Below are 18,147 nucleotides of genomic sequence, written 5' to 3'. Positions count from 1 at the left end.
TAGACCGTAATCTTGTCTAAGCCTGTAACGCACAGAAACAAACCCGTTTACTTTAATTCCCTAATAATATGAACGGTCACACCAATTAAATAATTTAATATTTTAGGTTAATTAACTTTTAGTAACTCCACATATTATTTATTTTAATAATCTCAAAGTATTTAAATTTAAATCCAACTAAAGTTCTCTAAAATCCATTTAAGTTTGAAACTAAAGAAAGAAAGTTGAATTCTTTTTAATTTAAATTAATTAAAACCATTGAATTAATTATTAATACATGTCTCTTTATTTGAAATTATTATGAAAGGAAGTAAAATAATTTATGGTAGGCAACATAACATACACACTGACATACGAATGTGTAATCTTTGTTTATCATTCATTTATAGATTACACCAGCCTAAGCCATGTCAAAATCAGTAAGTGACGTTGACGTTTATACACTGGTACCACAATACAAAATCTTCTGTCACTAACTTAAGCTCACTTGCAAATGATGAAAGTTAACGTTTTTATTTTGTTTATTTGTTTGGGTTATTTATTTATTAACCTTTTATTTCTACTTCACTTGTTTGATAGTTAATTATTTAAAAATTATTTAGTTTTATTTCACTCATTTGTTTGTTTAATTATTGGAACACTTCAACGAAACACTTATTTAATAAATTTAAAAACACATAAATGTCACCATAATATCCTGTAAAGAAGATGTTAGCTTATATATACACAGCACAATTGTTATTGTTATAAACTGCAAATCCAATCAGAAAGGAAGCAAATTGTATTTCTAAACTTCCAATAAGATGCATGATGACATGAAAATATACCTATTTATATATCTTAAGAACCCTAGAAAATGTTCAAAAAGGTCTTTTATAACTTGTGAAAATATTAAAATCCGCCATGTACATCCGATGTTCTAGAAGTTTCTACTACGACTCTAAACTCAGCCGCACTAATACGAACCGTATTACCATAAAGATAGGGTCTATTTTCATTTACTATATCTCACCTCGTCTACTTCTAGAAGTTAAAATATTTTAATACAAGACCGTAATAGACCCTTATTTCCATGGTGATTCGCATAAATATCGAAAGAAACTTCGCTAAATTAGATAATTTTCCTTGTTTGGTTGGACGTCCAAAGTTAGGCCAATCATGGCCGCCGCCGCACGCCGAAGCAAATCAAGCAAATGACGATCGCATTTTCTTGTTTTATTTAAAGAATTGAGTTGTATTGTTGTAAAGTAGATGCTTAAAACTTACCGAGAAGTAGTCTAGTCCAGGTATTAAGCAGTCTTATCCGGGGTTTTCGTCAAATCCGATGAAAATCTTTCGTCTTGTCCGGTGTGGTTGACGGAGGCGAGTTCACTGTACCTATTAAAGTAAATGAACGAATTTTTGATGATCCTACTTATTTACACGCTAAACACTTCGTCGCTGCACTTTATATTACAATATTTGTCAAGATTACCTGTGTAATTTAAGGAACCTTCCTGGGGAACTCGCAACTGGTCGGAGACCATCCGCCAACGATTCAAAATGGTAGGACGAGTACTGTACAACCTTCAATGTTGCCATAGTCAACATAAATTCCCCCAAAATTTCTATAAACTGTGAAACGAATTTCGGACTCTTATCGGTAATTTTCACAATATTTATGTTTATTCCTTATAAATAGCCATACACTTGAATTTTTAAAACTAAATTTATAATTCTAAAGTAAAAAGAAAACATGCGAAGTAAAATACAGAGTGTACAAACCCGTCTTCACTACGCGCATATTTCTTATAAGATACTTATTAGTTATTACGACTAGTATTTCTCTTCTTATTATATTCCTATAAATCAGCCAATCTTTCAACATGTTAACAGTTAATATGTCACAAAATTAAATAGATTACCTACTTATATCTAGGCACAGCTTGTTATAACTTAATTATCCAACCGTCTAATTGGAAAATCAGTTCTCGCCTAAATTTTCCAAGTCGAATCCGTTTAGTAACCGATTCTTTCATCTTCTTTAGTTATCTTGATAATCCCGACAATCCGTACCCTTCCGTTGATTTTGTGGGTAACCTTCTTAGTGTAGCAACACCTGCTCATCTTGCCGCCATTACTAGACACCTTGCGTAGCCTATTCTTGCTATTATGTTGGCAACTCGAAGGCACTATTACACAATAGTATTTCTCTTAATAATAAATTAATAAATATCATACTTGATAAATACAGACAAATGCTGCAATATTTTTCATTTTTATCTCTGAATATTCTTCTTGATAATTTACAACTACATTCTAATTGTAAAATAAATCATAAATACAACCATGACGGAAACGTAGTTGTCCTGTTTCCGGTCACCATACGCAATTTCTTCAAGTTGGTACTCCGTACATTCCGTACAATTGATATTCCGCTTGTTACGCAAAATAAAAATATGACTTATTTACTCAAATTATCTTCAATTAATAAATACAAATGCCAGCCTCTTTATTTAAACGAGCCTAAATGAATGCCGAACCAGACTTCGTAAGAAAACACTTCAAACATATATTCGTAAAAAATAGTATCTCGCAGCTTTTGATACCAGTAGCGCCATCTATGATTTCTGTTAGTAAAGATGTCTGATTATATTGAAATGTATGCCTTGCATTCTTTATTTATATTATAAGCCTTAATTCCTTATCTACTGGATCCCAGCATTAACCACCATTGTGGCCACCTCTCCCCCAGCCACTTACGGTATACAAATAAGACCGTAAAAGGGGAAAGGCGGCCACTAATTTTTATTGTTTGTGGTGTGGGGGTGTAAGTAACAGAATGCTTGGCATACATACCTTCATCTCCTATGAAGGATTCTTTATCCTCGCTCTTTCTGATCCACTTCTCTTGGGCCAGAGGAGCCTCAGTCTGCTTCGCTTTACTTAATTGGTGGCTAGTTGTGTCGCCCCGAAATCTGTGGGTTTAATTGCTCATGAATATGGCATTCTCATACAACCATCACCTACTATACATATACGATTATCTCTACAGCAAAAGAGTACCATCTTACCCGGCCAGATGAAGGTTCTAAGGACTCCCCCCACGGGGAGTCCGCCGACACATGGTCGGATAACTCGGACGCCTAACATCCGAGCCGAGGTGTGCCTACGGCCGTACATCGACACACCTCTAGCCGTGCAGCCGAAGCCGCCACGGCTCTCGCACACTGGGGCGCGTCCAGTCTACCCAGGTGGAGTTGAAAGCTGGGGCGCATCAAGTCATACCCAGACAGAGTCGAGAGCTGGGGCACTTCAAGTCATACCCAGACAGAGATACCTAGTCTGCCTTACCTAAGATGGTCTCAGGAATAGCTTCCACGGCAGGTTCCGTGGCAAGCTAATCTCATATGAACTTACTGCTCTTCGATTAAGGAGATCATTGCATAGAGAAACCATACCACCACTGCGAGCACCAAGTAACATAAAATACTTAGCTTTAGACGACTCAGGACAGCTGTGGGCTTCCTCACTGTATATTACACTTTTATGCACTCGCACGCTTCGTGCCATACTGGTTTTAACTTGTCACGTTGGAATAACTTACCACAGTTCCACTCAGAGGGCGCTGTTCAGTGTTGCCGCTAGGAAATTTGTATAGTGACATTAGATATTCGTGCTTGTCACGACACATTTCTTATGGCCGGGGTAGTTTTGAACAGACTGCTAATCAAAACTGCCTCCTATTTATTTTTCATAACTACCCCAACACCTACTTAAAAAAATAAACGTCGTTATTTTGTAGAAACATCGCAAATTTTGATTAATCATCCTTCGTCACTAAACATAATAGATTGCTCTATCTAATAAATTAAGTTTCACTAACCACTTCCTTCAAATACAGCCTGAGAAACCTTACAAATCTGCACAAATACCGCTAACGGGTAGCATCGAAAAGAAAATAAGCTACTGGTTCGTTCATGTTCTGTCAAACTTCAAATATGTCAGGTGACAGTTGTGTGGGTCGATGTTGCAAGCCCAAAATATGGATTTGTATCATTATCGCATCAAAAATACATTTTAAAACGCATTTGTTCTAAGCTGCCTCCAGTGATAGCTACCCCCTTCTCCCCTAATATTTCAATGTAACACCTATGATGTACCGTGTCTTATGAAATAAATTATTAAATAAATAAATAAATATTTAAAACGATCGTACGTTGTACAGTGATGCAGATTGCAAAGCCAAATACCAGCCTATATTAAAATACTCGTTTGCTTTAAGATGGAAATCTCGTGAAACACAACATCTCCTACGAATTCTTTTACTAATATACTTTACGAACTTCGGTCGCATTTTAAACACTTCTTCGCCACATTAAGGCCTCCCCACCAGCCTTTGTCAATAAAAATTGAATTTACACTCTTTGTACGACTCGCCTCGATTCTGCAGCATTTTGTTAAGCAAATTAGATTTTAAGGAGCTCTCGAAAGTTTCAGATTTTAAGATTCTGTTTTCTGTTAACTTTGTTGGAAACAATGGGTCTATCTTGTTTTGTAGGGCCGAGTGGTAAACTTTTTCTTTTCATAATATATACCATCGTATTTTCACGGAAACGTACGAACGTGTCTTGCTATTTTAGTCAGTCTCGGTACAAAAAGTACTCTGGTTGACTGAAGTAGCATGACAAATACGAACGTTTCCGTGAAAATACGACGGAAAACAATTATGCACTACATATGTGTAATATGCATAATGTGAAGACCGCCTAAAGGTTACGTCACATAGGCGCGTTTTCCGGGCTTCTTGCATTGGGGTATCCTCGAAAGCGGACATAAGATCTGATCATCAGATCCTGAAGAAATCGAGGGAACTCTTCAAATAAGTACCTACCTATTATAGGCATACTTACCTTTAGTTCGTTTTTTTAGCATTAGAAAAAAGAACTATACCTACCTACCTATAGTGATTCGGTGATTTTTGATGGTAATTCCCGCATTCTTTCTTGGAAAGTGACTTTTGTTGAAGTCAAACTACTGATGTACCTATTCATAAAGTTATTGTATAATTCTAAAGTCGGTTATATTACTAATGGCTGAAATTGTATTATATTTGCTATAAACACAATCTAAACTTTACTGTTAACCATAACAAGCCCTTTTAAATGGTGTTATGGCAATTTTTCGGATCAGGGAAAAGGGTCAGGGCACGGGGCCCAAAGGGTTAGCTAGTTATAAGTCCACTGGTCGTAATTAATTTCTAGTTTCACTTGTTAATTTGCTCTGTAGAGATTTTACGAACACACTGCATCTAATGTTCAAAAAACCTTACTTGTTTCCGGTGAAAACAATTTAAACCAGAAATGTTGCTGTTGACAGCTGTCCGATCAAATTCAGATCAAATCCATAACCAGTTATTACAATCAAAATAAGGTTCCTGTGCGAATATGATTGTTGTTTTGTCTACGTGACAGCTTGATAAAGACATCGCGTGTTTTTAAAAAAATACACTTATTTTATCGCTTGGATAAAGTCACCCATCATTCGCCTGCTGTAGGGCTAAGTAAAGATGGTGGGTTCCTTATCATCTGTCATCATGCCTGTCACGTTCTAAATTGACACATGGCATGACAAGTGATAAAAATACGACAATGATACCACGGCTGGTCCGTTGAATAAAATAGTCCAGCGATTTTTAACCGTACATTTTTTTTATCGTGCCTATAAGGTGTCCCACTGCTGGGCAAAGCCCTCCCTCCCCCCTAGACTTCCAATCCTCCCGATTAACTGCAGCATCCGTTCAGTTGCAGAGAAATGTGTCCAGGTCGTCCCGCCATCTCCTCTTAAGGGGCCCACTGATCAACAGTCCGCCGGACGGTATCGGCCTGTCAGTTAGAACAAAATTTTGACAGTTCCGAACAACTGACAGGCGGATACCGTCCGGCGGACTGTTAATCAGTGGGCCCCTTTAGGCCGACCCTGCCGGCGTTTATATATTTTTTCAAAAAGTCTTCTAACCAACTGAGCTGTGTGTTCCATCTCTAAATGAGGGTAGCGTTATTTGAGTTTTACATCTAAGTACAAACTTGTTTAGCATTGTTGGGTGTAATGGCGTCAGCAACTTTACAATTACAGGGGCTGGTGTTATGGCGCGGTTATCGATTTCGTATGAGCTTTTTGAGGGTTGAATGTGGCAATAATATCGTGTCGAAACTGAGATAAAATTGGGACTGTTTAGATTATGCTTTAGAAATAATTAGTGTGAAATGTGTTTTCGAAATTCTACAAAGAGTACATATAAAATATCCTTGACTGCAGAAAATGGATGTGTTTTTATTTTATTAAAAAGCGTCGTAATTACCAATAATGTAATGATCTAATTTACCTAAATATTTATGTAAATATTCCTACAAAACAGATTATTAACATGAAAATTATTCTGGTTTTTTCCCATTCGAATTACAGGGGCTGGTGTTATGGCGCGGTTATCGATTTCGTATGAGCTTTTTGAGGGTTGAATGTGGTAATAATATCGTGTCGAAACTGAGATAAAATTGGGACTGTTTAGATTATGCTTTAGAAATAATTAGTGTGAAATGTGTTTTCGAAATTCTACAAAGAGTACACATAAAATATCCTTGAGTGCAGAAAATGGATGTGTTTTTATTTTCATAAAAAGCGTAGTTAATTACCAATATAATGTCGACTGAACATTTAAAACATGTAAATAAAGAATAATCATATGATTTATACAATTACCTACAAGGAAATAATATAATATTAGATAGGTACTGATACTAAATATATTGCTTAGGTAACTACTTACACTTTTTATTTAAATAAACACCAATGTATTTTCTTCAATCAAGGATATTTTATACGTAGGTACCTACCTACTCTTTGTACAAGGAAATAATATTTCACTTCATCTCGAATGCACCCTTTGACACCACCAAAAATTATCAACATGAAAATGGTAATGGTAGGACTGGTAGCGGATGAGATATGCGAGTAGGTATGCGGGCTACCTACTTGTATACCTACTTGTTGTGTGTGTTGTTGTTGTGTGCTGTGTACCTACTTGTTATGTGTGTTGTGTTGTATGTTGTATTTATAAGATTATATAGACACTTTTATTGTGCTTGTACTTATAAGAGTTCGCGGGCTTAAGACTTTGCATTGTATTACTTGAAATATTGTCGTTGCCCGCGCTTGCACTTTGCTGGTTTTTTTATTTTATTTTTTTAATGATCTAATTTACCTAAACTTTTAAATCCTACAAAACAGGATCGATTGACATCACCAAAAATTATCAACATGAAATCATTCTGGTTTTTCCCGAATGGTACCTAATTTCAGTTGGTAAGTGTTTGGACTAAGGCCAGAGTTTATATTCCCGATATGGTAACATCTGAGCGGGGACAGGTTTATGAAGGTGGGGACATTACTCAGCAATGTCGTTGGTTTGCTACTTACCTATATTAGAATTTCACTTGGTGGATAGAAAATTTATGTCATATATGAGTAGGACTGGCGTTTACTGATGTGCTCTTGGAAACTTTCCGAAATTGCGAAACTTCCTTATGGCATAATTTCGGGAACTTCTTTTATATTTTTGTTTGGGAATCGAAATGTTTGTAAGGGAAAGAAAATGAAAGTTTCCTTTCTGTCCTGTGATTTTTTTCTGAGATTTCACTAAACAGCAATGTTATAATAGTTCCTTAACATGCCAATCATTGGATAGTTTACCCCACTACACGCTCGCATGCAGCACAACAGCATCGCAACGCATTTATATCAAAATTGAATTAGAATCATATTTTGCATGTCTGAATACGCTTCCTGAATTCATGAACATTCTAAGTAACGACGCAATTCGCATTCGGAGAGTGCATTACCGATAACGCGATTCAATCCAGCGCGATAAATTTGGAGCTCTTTATGCATCGATGTGTGCAGTGTTTTCAACACTTTTGAGATCTCTACAGAAAGAAGTGGTAAAGGACTTTATTTTGTTGTCTTAAGAGTCACATGAACCCGCCGGCAAAAAACCGCTCCCATACAAAGTCACACTCTCATTTTAAAACGACATACTTAATTTACATGAAACTTGACATGAACATTTACGTGACATACATATACATAAGTCTGGGACTAGTTTTCGTTGCTGAAAAAATATCATACAAAGAAAATAGAGCGAATAGAAGTTTTTTATATAAAACTGTCTGGATGTCGTTTTAAATTTAGAGCGTAACTTCGATTGTATGGCGGCGATTAACCTTTGTGATTCTTAAAACTCCGCTACCTATTTAAGCTACAAGAACAAATAGCAATCCGTCATTACGATGCATATTACTTATATCAAAATTTGAATCGCCTATCTATGACGTTTGTGAAAACCACTTAAGGGGCCCACGGCTCACTGATTACCAGTTCGCCGGACGATATCAGCCTGTCATTTGACAGCTCCGAACAACTGACATGCTCATATCTTCAGGCAAACTGGTAATCTGTGGGCCCCTTTAGGGTTGAAAAGAAGGTACTTACTCGTACAGAAAGAATCCGATTCTTTAGATTTTATTTTGAGACTTTATTAGTTTTCATACCTTATTACCAATACGCAGAATTTCTGGGCTTAACAAGTTGGTTTTAGATGGTTACACACACATACACAAATTAAATTATGATTAAATCAAACATTACTCAATTTCGACTACCTAATTACATTGTAACACAATGACATGTAGTCTCCAGAATAGTTCAAAACAACATTTATTTCCAAAATTACTCGGTCTGTGTTGGTCTGTGTAGAATTTCACATACCAGGTGTTGCCGGCGGGCAGCCGGGAATTTATATTCCGCACCGCACCGACATGCACAATCTAAGGCTGCGGGATACATGAAAATTTAATAAGTATTTATGTTTTAGAGATGCATGCAGCGGTATACTTAATGTACCGCAACGGAGAACGCTCGAGTTAAGGTGATATTCGGATGCCAACTGCAGATGTGTAGGTAATTGACATTCGACTGTCAATAATACTCTCTATTGTGACATTACTGCTGCTATCGTATTTTAACGTCAATATATAGTACATTAAGAAAAAGAAAGGAATGCAGACATAAAAGACATTTGGACGCTAAAATAGGATTCCCACTCAGCATAATGCCGTGGCAAACCGTGATTCCGTTGGTTCAATCCATCACTCATTTTATCAAGGAACCTGATGTGTGCTCATTTAGATGATACGAGAACTCGTATGCGAGTTTCATTACATTGCGGGTTTTGATCGGTCGGTTGAATTGGACGTAACTGGACGTAACCAACCAGTCCGCAATGTAACTAAAATCGCATGCGAGTTCGCGAGCCGTCGAAAGCAGCCCTAACCCTGCTAATTTGCTTGGTAACTACCAGACCAGGCCACGAAACATGCTATTCTACCCTAAAGGTATACCGGCCTTAGTGTGTAGGTAAATAAAATATACGAAATATTCATATCTATATCGTTGTGAAAAGATTGTGACAGTCTCAAACTACTTTATCTTCAGACCTGGTTATCATAACAATGAACCGTTTTGTTTATTCATATCATGCATTTTACGCGGTCACTATTTTAATGCATTTCCCCACATTTAAATAACTATAAAAGTACCGGAGTTTATAATTTTCATTTGTTAAACGCGATATAGAGAAGCAAAGACTACTATCCACCACCGATATGTATTTAACTTTTTGAACGCCAATGACCGATATATCCGCACCGCAGGTTCAACGCCAAAGACTGATTAATCGGTCACAGACCACAGAGCAACATAGACCTACGACGTGCATATGCATAAAGTTCAATTTCAGTTTTGACACTTCGGTGACGTGGCGTCCGTGTGACTGCTTTTGTGTTTGACATGGCGTCGAAAAGGTTAAAACAAACTTGTTTCTTCTGTTCATTATATAAATTACTTCGGAAATTATCGTAATTAGAATGCCAGAATTAGAAAAAGTACATCGAACTGTGATACAGTCAAATTTCAGGCAAAACGCCGACGCAGAGTGAAGAAATGTGAATTTCATTCACAGTGGGGTGACGCGTGACCTGCATTTTGTATAAAACAAATAACCTTACCAATTCTGTATCCGCGTTACTAAACGGCCTCGCATCCCTCGCCGTTTAACGCTCAGCCAGTAATACCTATTTCTCTATGCAGTAACGTACGATTCCCACACTGCATACCAAAATCATTCCAATATCCAATAACCATGCGCTACAGACCCCGCATTCCGTCAACTAGAATCGTTCGTACAGATTAATTGAAAGGGTACCTCAGTGCCGGTAGTCTAATTTGCCCACTTAGCCCGCCTTTGTGAGGCCCTCGGTCACAACTCCAATTGCTGAAATGAAATTTAAAGATCCCTTTTGAAGCTGTAACTGAAATCTGTAGGTAGATATTAAATAGGGAAAATACTTGATTCATTCCTGAAGCAGAAACAGCAGGTATAGACAGAAAAATACAGACAGGGGCATAGCTATGGTTAATATACATCAAATTATGCATTAATATTTTCCATTATGTCAATACTAGATATTGAGGAAAATGAGGACTTAGTTTGTATGGAGAAACGGCCGTCCCCTTTCCTCTAAAGTGCCTTTTAATTCATTCATTCTTTTAAAATTATAGCTTCAGTTCAGTGGGACTACTTCGCCAGTATCAATAAACAATATTAATGAGCAAAAAACAAAGGAATTAATCACGACGCGTGACCATCAAGATGGCGCTCGAACCGCAAGTCCTTATTTATATATTTATTTATTTAGAAATTTAATTCAGGCAACAAGGCCCATATTACAAATACCTTACAGACTAACATACATATGTATTTTATAAACTTAAGAGCCAACGGGAGTGGTCATTTCTCCATACAAACGTACTCCTCGTTTTCCTCCGTGGTTTTTGAAGCTAGAGCAATGATTTTTTCAACACAGATTAATATTGTCAATATCTGTGTCGGACCGTTTTGCTTTTTTTGATATTTTTGTTTATTAAGGCGCTAGAGCCCTTCAAAAATGGCCAAAATGGCCTAATTGACCATGCCGCAATGAGAGGCGTGGCATTCAAAACTGATATCAATTAGCCAAAAAAGCAAAACGGTCCGACACAGATAATTTCATAATCATTTAGATTTCCAAATTTGGTTACGATTGGTTAAGTTTTGGAGGAGGAAACAGAGGAGTACGAAACCTCGATTTTTGAGATTTTTACGCAGGATCGCCTTGTCCTTATCGCACTACTTTTAGGTGCCGCTTCCGTTAGCGAGACGGGTATATTTACTTAAAATATTTAAAACTCAGCTCCTGTTTCGTCTTAAAACTAAACAACAACAACCGGTGCAACCGGTTAACATGAAATGTGGCCCTGACAGCTGTCATCTTGGAACTGTCAAACTTTCCTTGTCGTTAAATTTTAACTGACGGTTAAATTAAAGGGCTGTCTTTGAAACAACCTGCCCCTTAATGGCTCCCTTTGTTTCGTTCTCAATAAAATTGCACCGTAAAATTGAACATAAATTAAGGATTAAGTTATTGGTAGGGGGTTTGATTGAGAAATAGTAGATTATTAAAGAAGGGGTGAAATGATGCTTTCACCCGAGTTAAACACTCTACTTTTCATTTCGAATACGAGGAAAGTAAAATGTAGGCACTTATGTGTTTTTTATTATGACTAAGTATCCATGTTTATAGTATTTTTTGAGGGTACCAAAAGTATCGTTATTCATGGAATGAAGAGTCAAATATCAGAATGGAAATTGTATAACACATTCAATTATACCCAAATATCAATTGCTTGTCGAAAAAAAAAATCGTACTTGGATCCTAAAATACTTTAGTGCAGAAACGTATCATTTTCTGCATATCTTTTAGAACAACAATGACCCTCTTTCAGAGCATGAGAAATGAAAAAATGAAAGCTAAATTTGAAACAAATCTTTAAAGAAGCTAGCTTTAGTTGAAGCTAAAATTTAATTACTCTACAAATATTCTATGTATAGATGCATATACAATAATGGTCACTTCTTTAACACAATCACTGCGAGCGAGCAGCGACCCATTCGGCGGGTTCTCTGTTCCTGGGCGCTTTTAGCTACAAAGCGGAAAAACCACGTTATCGGCTACGAGCACAGTGCCTAGCTCGCTTACAATTTTCACTTTACATTACCTATATACCCCCAAAGAGTGTTAAACAATTTTGGCCCGCTGTTAAAATACCCATATAGTTTGGGCTCGTTTACATCCAGAGAGACAAATAGGCAATAATGTTCAGCCACTACAAAAATGCGCGAACCATGTCGCTGCACGTCACTGGGATATAATTTTTCTCACAATACGCTGATCCATCGCTCAACTCGTATAAATGGATCCCATTCATGGGTATAACTCATTTATATAGCCCATTGCAACTGGACGAATGTTTGGTATGAGAAAGTGGTGTATGAGAAAAAAGCAAGTTAGTTGTGAGGGTCCGGACTTTGAGTAATGACGGCACATTCGTGAGGTCGAACGCATATTGCGCTGATGGAATACGGAATGAGTGGAGTCGCATTTAGTAAAAAAAAATTAACAAGCGCATTTCCACACACAACGTTTTCTTCAACATTTTATACATTAGCTTGCCTTTATATTCTCATTAAGGGATCGAAATGAAACGCCACCACCAGAAGTTCTCGTAGAATATTACCTGTAACCCAACTGTAACCCGACTATGACGTTAAAGTTAAAAATTAATTAATAAAAAAAAATACAAGTAGGTGCCAACGGTTTTGGCATATGAAAAACAATATTTCGTCAGCTCCTCACGCGATAATTTGTTAATTTAATCAAATCACTTTAAGAAGATTAATAATGTATTTTATATTTAAGTACCTAATATTGTGATGAAAGTTCTCTAATTATTACCAGGAAAATCGAGTTGTATGTACAGTAGGTACCTATACTTAATGCTCAGTTTCTCCTAATAGTATGTATTGTGATTCTAAATTTACACGTATATTTTTTGGTATTAAGATACCTAGTCCAACGCCGAACATTACAAAATAAGTAAGTAGGTATTTTAATAGGGACCTACTCGTATTTCGGTTTGTGACGTAGCAATCCTTTACTCGGATTTCAGGGAAATCTTTTTAATTCTAAAAGCTTAACCAGCCTCTCCATGCCACTCTCTCATCCACCCGAGCGTGTCTTAGCAGAATTTCCCAGTAACGCAAGCTATTTTCATTTTGATCAGTCATTCCATTCATCAAACTATCCTATTATTGTTGTATTAAATGTGTTATTTATACAGGTTGTGATATTATTAAGGACTTAGATAGTTACGAGGTTTTACGGGTTAACTTAATGTGTGTATATAATTAATTACCTTGTTCTTCTTTCCAGTCGTATCCTCATTGCTGAGGTTGTGATTACCAACGCTTAATACCAATTTCTTCCAGGCACTCCTATCCTGCGCCATTTGCAGGCAGGTCTGGGCCTTGGGTCCTGCATATGCCTTTACTATGTCTATCCACCGGGTAGGCGCTCTTCTCTACTTCTCTTCCCTTCTACCTAATACCATAATTACCTACCTGAGCAAGTGAGCACTGAGCAGTTTATGCATAAAATGTATATGCATTGACTCTACCAAACTTATAGTAAGGTGCAGCGGGACAATTTCGACTGCGGGGTCTGCGGGATAATTTAAACTAATCGAAATATCTTCCATGTTTTACATTATTAACTAGAGTGCCATATATGACCAGATAGCGAAAAAGATGTGTTGTGTGTGTTGTGTGTGACTCTAGTTAATAATGTAAAACATGGAAGATATTTCGCTTAGTTGAAATTATCCCGCAGTCGAAATTGCTACCTGCACCTTAATATTGAATATTTCAATATTTGTGGACGTTACACAATTAGCTTGTGATATGGATACTAGGCGACTTATAAAGATAAAACATACTTAGATACACATAAAATACCCATTCACGAACACGAACAAATATTCGAGATAAATTAGAAAAAAATGCCTATATACAATATTTTAAAAAATCCCGGGTAGTACGCGTTCACAGCAGCGAGTTCTATTGCGCTATAACATTCTGGAGATTTTTTCATCATCATCATCTCAGCCATAAGACGTCCACTGCTGAACATAGGCCTCCCCCTTGGACCTCCTTTCGTACCGGTTGGAAGCGACCCGCATCCAGCGTCCTCCGGCGGCCTTAACAAGGTCGTCTGTCCATCTTGTGGGTGGGGTAACAAGGCCTTATTTTTTTCATAACCAAATTTAATTTCAGTTTATTGAAAATAGGAATCTATAGCAAATATGAAACCAGTTTTCCGTGACCGAAATACTCTACTCCCTGTTTAGTATCCCGTGCCCAAAATTGGCAAATCAGCAAGAGCTAGACCCTTATTTGCATATAGGTTAGCCGTGCAAATTAAGTACGGCACATGTCATGTCTCATTTGCAAGTGCAGTGCATGCGCCAAACTTAGTAGTAGTACCTCATATGAGGCGTATGTAGAAGCAGTTGCCTAATTATCGAATCGACGAAGAATAATAATCGGCCAAGAGCATGTCGGGTCATGCTCAGTGTAGGGTTTCGTCGTTACCAACCTGTCAAAATAGGCCAAACGAGAGCTATTGGTAAGTATCATGTACATTTCAAGCATAAGTACGAGTACCTTTGCAGCGCTTTGTACCTTACGTCTTTTTACTAAGAAAAAAAGTTTTTTTGCAATAACTCAAAAACGACTGGACCGATATTATATATCTTTCGGAGCGATTATTTCCGAAAATATTAACTATATCAAACAATGGAGACCCTTATTCGTTTTGAAAGACCTACCCAACGATACCCCACACTATAGGGACAAAGCATAAAAAAAATATCAATTTTTTTTTTTTAACTTAGTCCCTTCATAATGCGCTTCACAGTAGCTAGTAAAATAGTTCCAAAAGAAAGCTTTTGAGTTCCTTAAAATCCATTAAAACACTGATAGGCTACGGAAGCTGATCGGATCAGCGGAGCCTGAAGAACATTCCGGAGCCATTAGCCTCCCAAGTAGCACAGATAGCTCTATAACTACTCACTTTTAGTTCTATCTAACGCTCTGTGCGTATTAAGACACTTATAAGAGCACACTCGTGGGCCTACAGGTGTATAATAGATCTCAGTGATATTTATATAGCTTAGGGCTGATTAAAAGCTGCATTACGTCTCTGAAAACTACCATTAATACGCAAAGAGTAATATAAAGGTATATTTGCTACGACCCTATACAGCTTTAAGGGTTATCAAATGCTTTAACCGTTATAAGGTCTGTTTAGTGGATAAAATTACGCCATGTGCTGTATAAGGAGGTAATTGTGGACTTTTATTACGTTGACTTATTAAGGGAGCACAAGTGAACTATTATGAAGCTAATAGACGTATAATGGAACACATGTGGCACATAATATAGCTTGTCGCTTAACATGTTTACCGCTAAGAAGCTTTTATTACACTGACTTTTAAGGGAGCACGAGTGAACTAATATGAAGCCAATAAAGGTATAATGGAACACATGTGGCGCATAATACAGCTTATCGCTGAACGTGTTTACCGCTAAGCAGCTTTTATTACGCTGACTTTTTAAGGAAGCACAAATGAACTATTATGAAGCCAATAGACGTATAATGGAACACACGTGGTGCATAAATTGCATAATACAGCTTATCGCTGAACATGTTTACCGCTAAGCAGCTTTTATTACGCTGACTTTTAAGGGAGCACAAGTGAACTAATATGAAGCCAATAGACGTATAAATGGAACACATGGGGCGCATAATACAGCTTATAGCTGAACATGTTTACCGCTAAGCAGCTTTTATTATTCTGACTTTTTGAGGAAGCACGAATGAACTATTATGAAGCCAATAGAGGTATAATGGAACACATGGGGCGCAAAATACAGCTTATCGCTGAACATGTTTACCGCTAAAGCAGCTTTTATTTCGCTGACTTATTATAAGGGAGAACGAGTGAACTATTATGAAACCAATAGACGTATAATCGAAGACATGTGGCGCATAATATGGCTTAGCGCTGAACATGTTTACCGCTAAGCAGCCTATTATACTACCATTGGGACTGTCTGCATAGCGGCTGTTAAAACGTTCACAAGATGCCTTATAACTGGTTAGAGGTTCACTAGTGTATCGAAATAACGACTTGGACTTTATAGTGGTTCACTTAAGTATCTTTATCACATATATAACAGTCGTATGCTGCATATAAGAATTTTAACGGTTCACGTTGCTTTTTAACATTGACCGCCATTTTATTGTATATAACCTACAAAATTGAAATTGCTTTTCCAACTTTTAAGGGTAACAATAAGGTGTTGTGCCTGAGTTCTTAACCTAAATTAGTTTAGTACTTCCTATAACGTATTATTAACTTTTTAGCTCATAATTATGTCCAAACCACTGAAATAGTTTTTTCACATAGCTTATTTATATCATTCATTTAAATAAATACTGATTATTTTCGTGGCGCACTGAAATTTTCTTAGATAATGTATATATATAATGTCAATAAACTTGCATTCCCAAAGATCTTTCTCGCATTAATATATAAAAGATCATGTACAAACATTTAACAAAACACTTTAACAAAATGACTTATGGTGTCTTTGCGCTTAACGTTTTTGCTTCAATATAAATATGTTCACCTCTGCGTTCATCGTCACTATACTAAATATAATAGCTGATTTTTAAGGCAGAGGTGTAAAAGTATGTTATTAATTATCTTTTATTCAGCCCAACGTCAATCTTTCCCGGTATTAGGGCGCACATGTGACATATTAGCTGAATAAAGGGTAACTGGTGGTCTCTTACCCAGTTAATATACACCTCTTATAACTCCTGTTACCCCTTATAATTCCGTTAAATTGCTGCTACAACGCTCTTAAGTAGCTATGTGAACTTAAGGCTGCCTAATTTGTGCCCATTTAAGAGTTATAAAAGCTGAAAAGACGCTTATACAGCTCTTATGCAGCTTTTATATTCCAGCTTCAAGCGTATTCGTACTTCATTATGCGGCTGCTATACAGCTAATCTGTGCTACTTGGGCTGACGCATGGCTCGTCAGGGCTCATTGCTGGACAAGACTAATGGGCCCTGCACACGCGCACCGATCATGCAATGCTTAAGTGGCTGTTTCAGTTTTAAGCTGAAATTGATGTGTATTGGGTACAGTCACCAGCAATAATATGTTACACAGCGAAGGCCGCAAAAATATCTGACACGATCTTATTAGTAGCGCAATAAGAGCGCGTCACATATTTTTGCGGCCGTTTGCTGTGTAAGATATTATTGCCGGTGACTGTACTTATCGAACCATTTGGGCATTTCTCTATTTAAAGTTGTACCCCCAACTTGCATTTTAGATTTTGAAATTTTTATATTTTTTCCATTAAAAATCACGAGCTCTTTCGATCCTAATATGAGAAAAAAAGTGTCCCAAAAATTAGGTACATACAAAATTTTTTGTCCGTTTTGTTAAGATCATAGGTTGTATTGAAAATCGTAACCAAATGGACCAAAAATTGTGGGGACACTTTCCTCAGTAAAAATGGATAGAGCTCGTGATTCTGACTAAAAATAACATAAAAGTTCCCAATTCTAACACAAAACATTTTGGTACCTACAAGTTTAAATAGAAATGCCCATTTACTAGTTTACACGGAACACTCGGTACGCGAATCCGGCTCGCACTTGACCATTTCTATATTGTGCACTAAAATAGCCAGCTAATCCCGTAAACTGAAATTTTACCGCATGCGATAAACCAACGGGGTCAAAAGCCCCGAGATCTAATTTCGCTGTAAAATATCAAATATCTTTTCTAGGAATAGAGTGGCTGAGCTGCGCTATAACTCAAGCTAGTTGTAGAACGGTTCAATTATAAGAATTTACCGCACCCCAGACGCCGCTGACAGCGGGCGTAAATTATGCATTTACCCCCTTGGCCGGGAAGGTGTGAAGTTACAAGTTATAATCTGGGCATCATGTAGGATACCGTGGCATTTGCTGGAGAATCCGTGGAATGCAATTTCGCGAGGCACAGATATTAAACTATATTAAAACGTGCGAT

At 37.1% G+C, this 18,147-nt stretch overlaps 1 protein-coding gene across 1 annotated transcript in view; it reads left to right on the top strand.

The window, feature by feature from the left end:
- LOC134800243 (uncharacterized) overlaps window positions 1–18,147 on the top strand; it is a 299,703-nt gene that overhangs the window by 234,582 nt on the left and 46,974 nt on the right. The gene's annotated exons all lie outside the window — the stretch shown is intronic.

The sequence above is a fragment of the Cydia splendana genome, chromosome 19 (assembly GCF_910591565.1).
Source record: "Cydia splendana chromosome 19, ilCydSple1.2, whole genome shotgun sequence".
Lineage (NCBI taxonomy): Eukaryota > Metazoa > Arthropoda > Insecta > Lepidoptera > Tortricidae > Cydia > Cydia splendana.
Note: the sequence above shows the minus strand (reverse complement) of the source record. Positions and strands in the feature narration are given on the sequence as shown.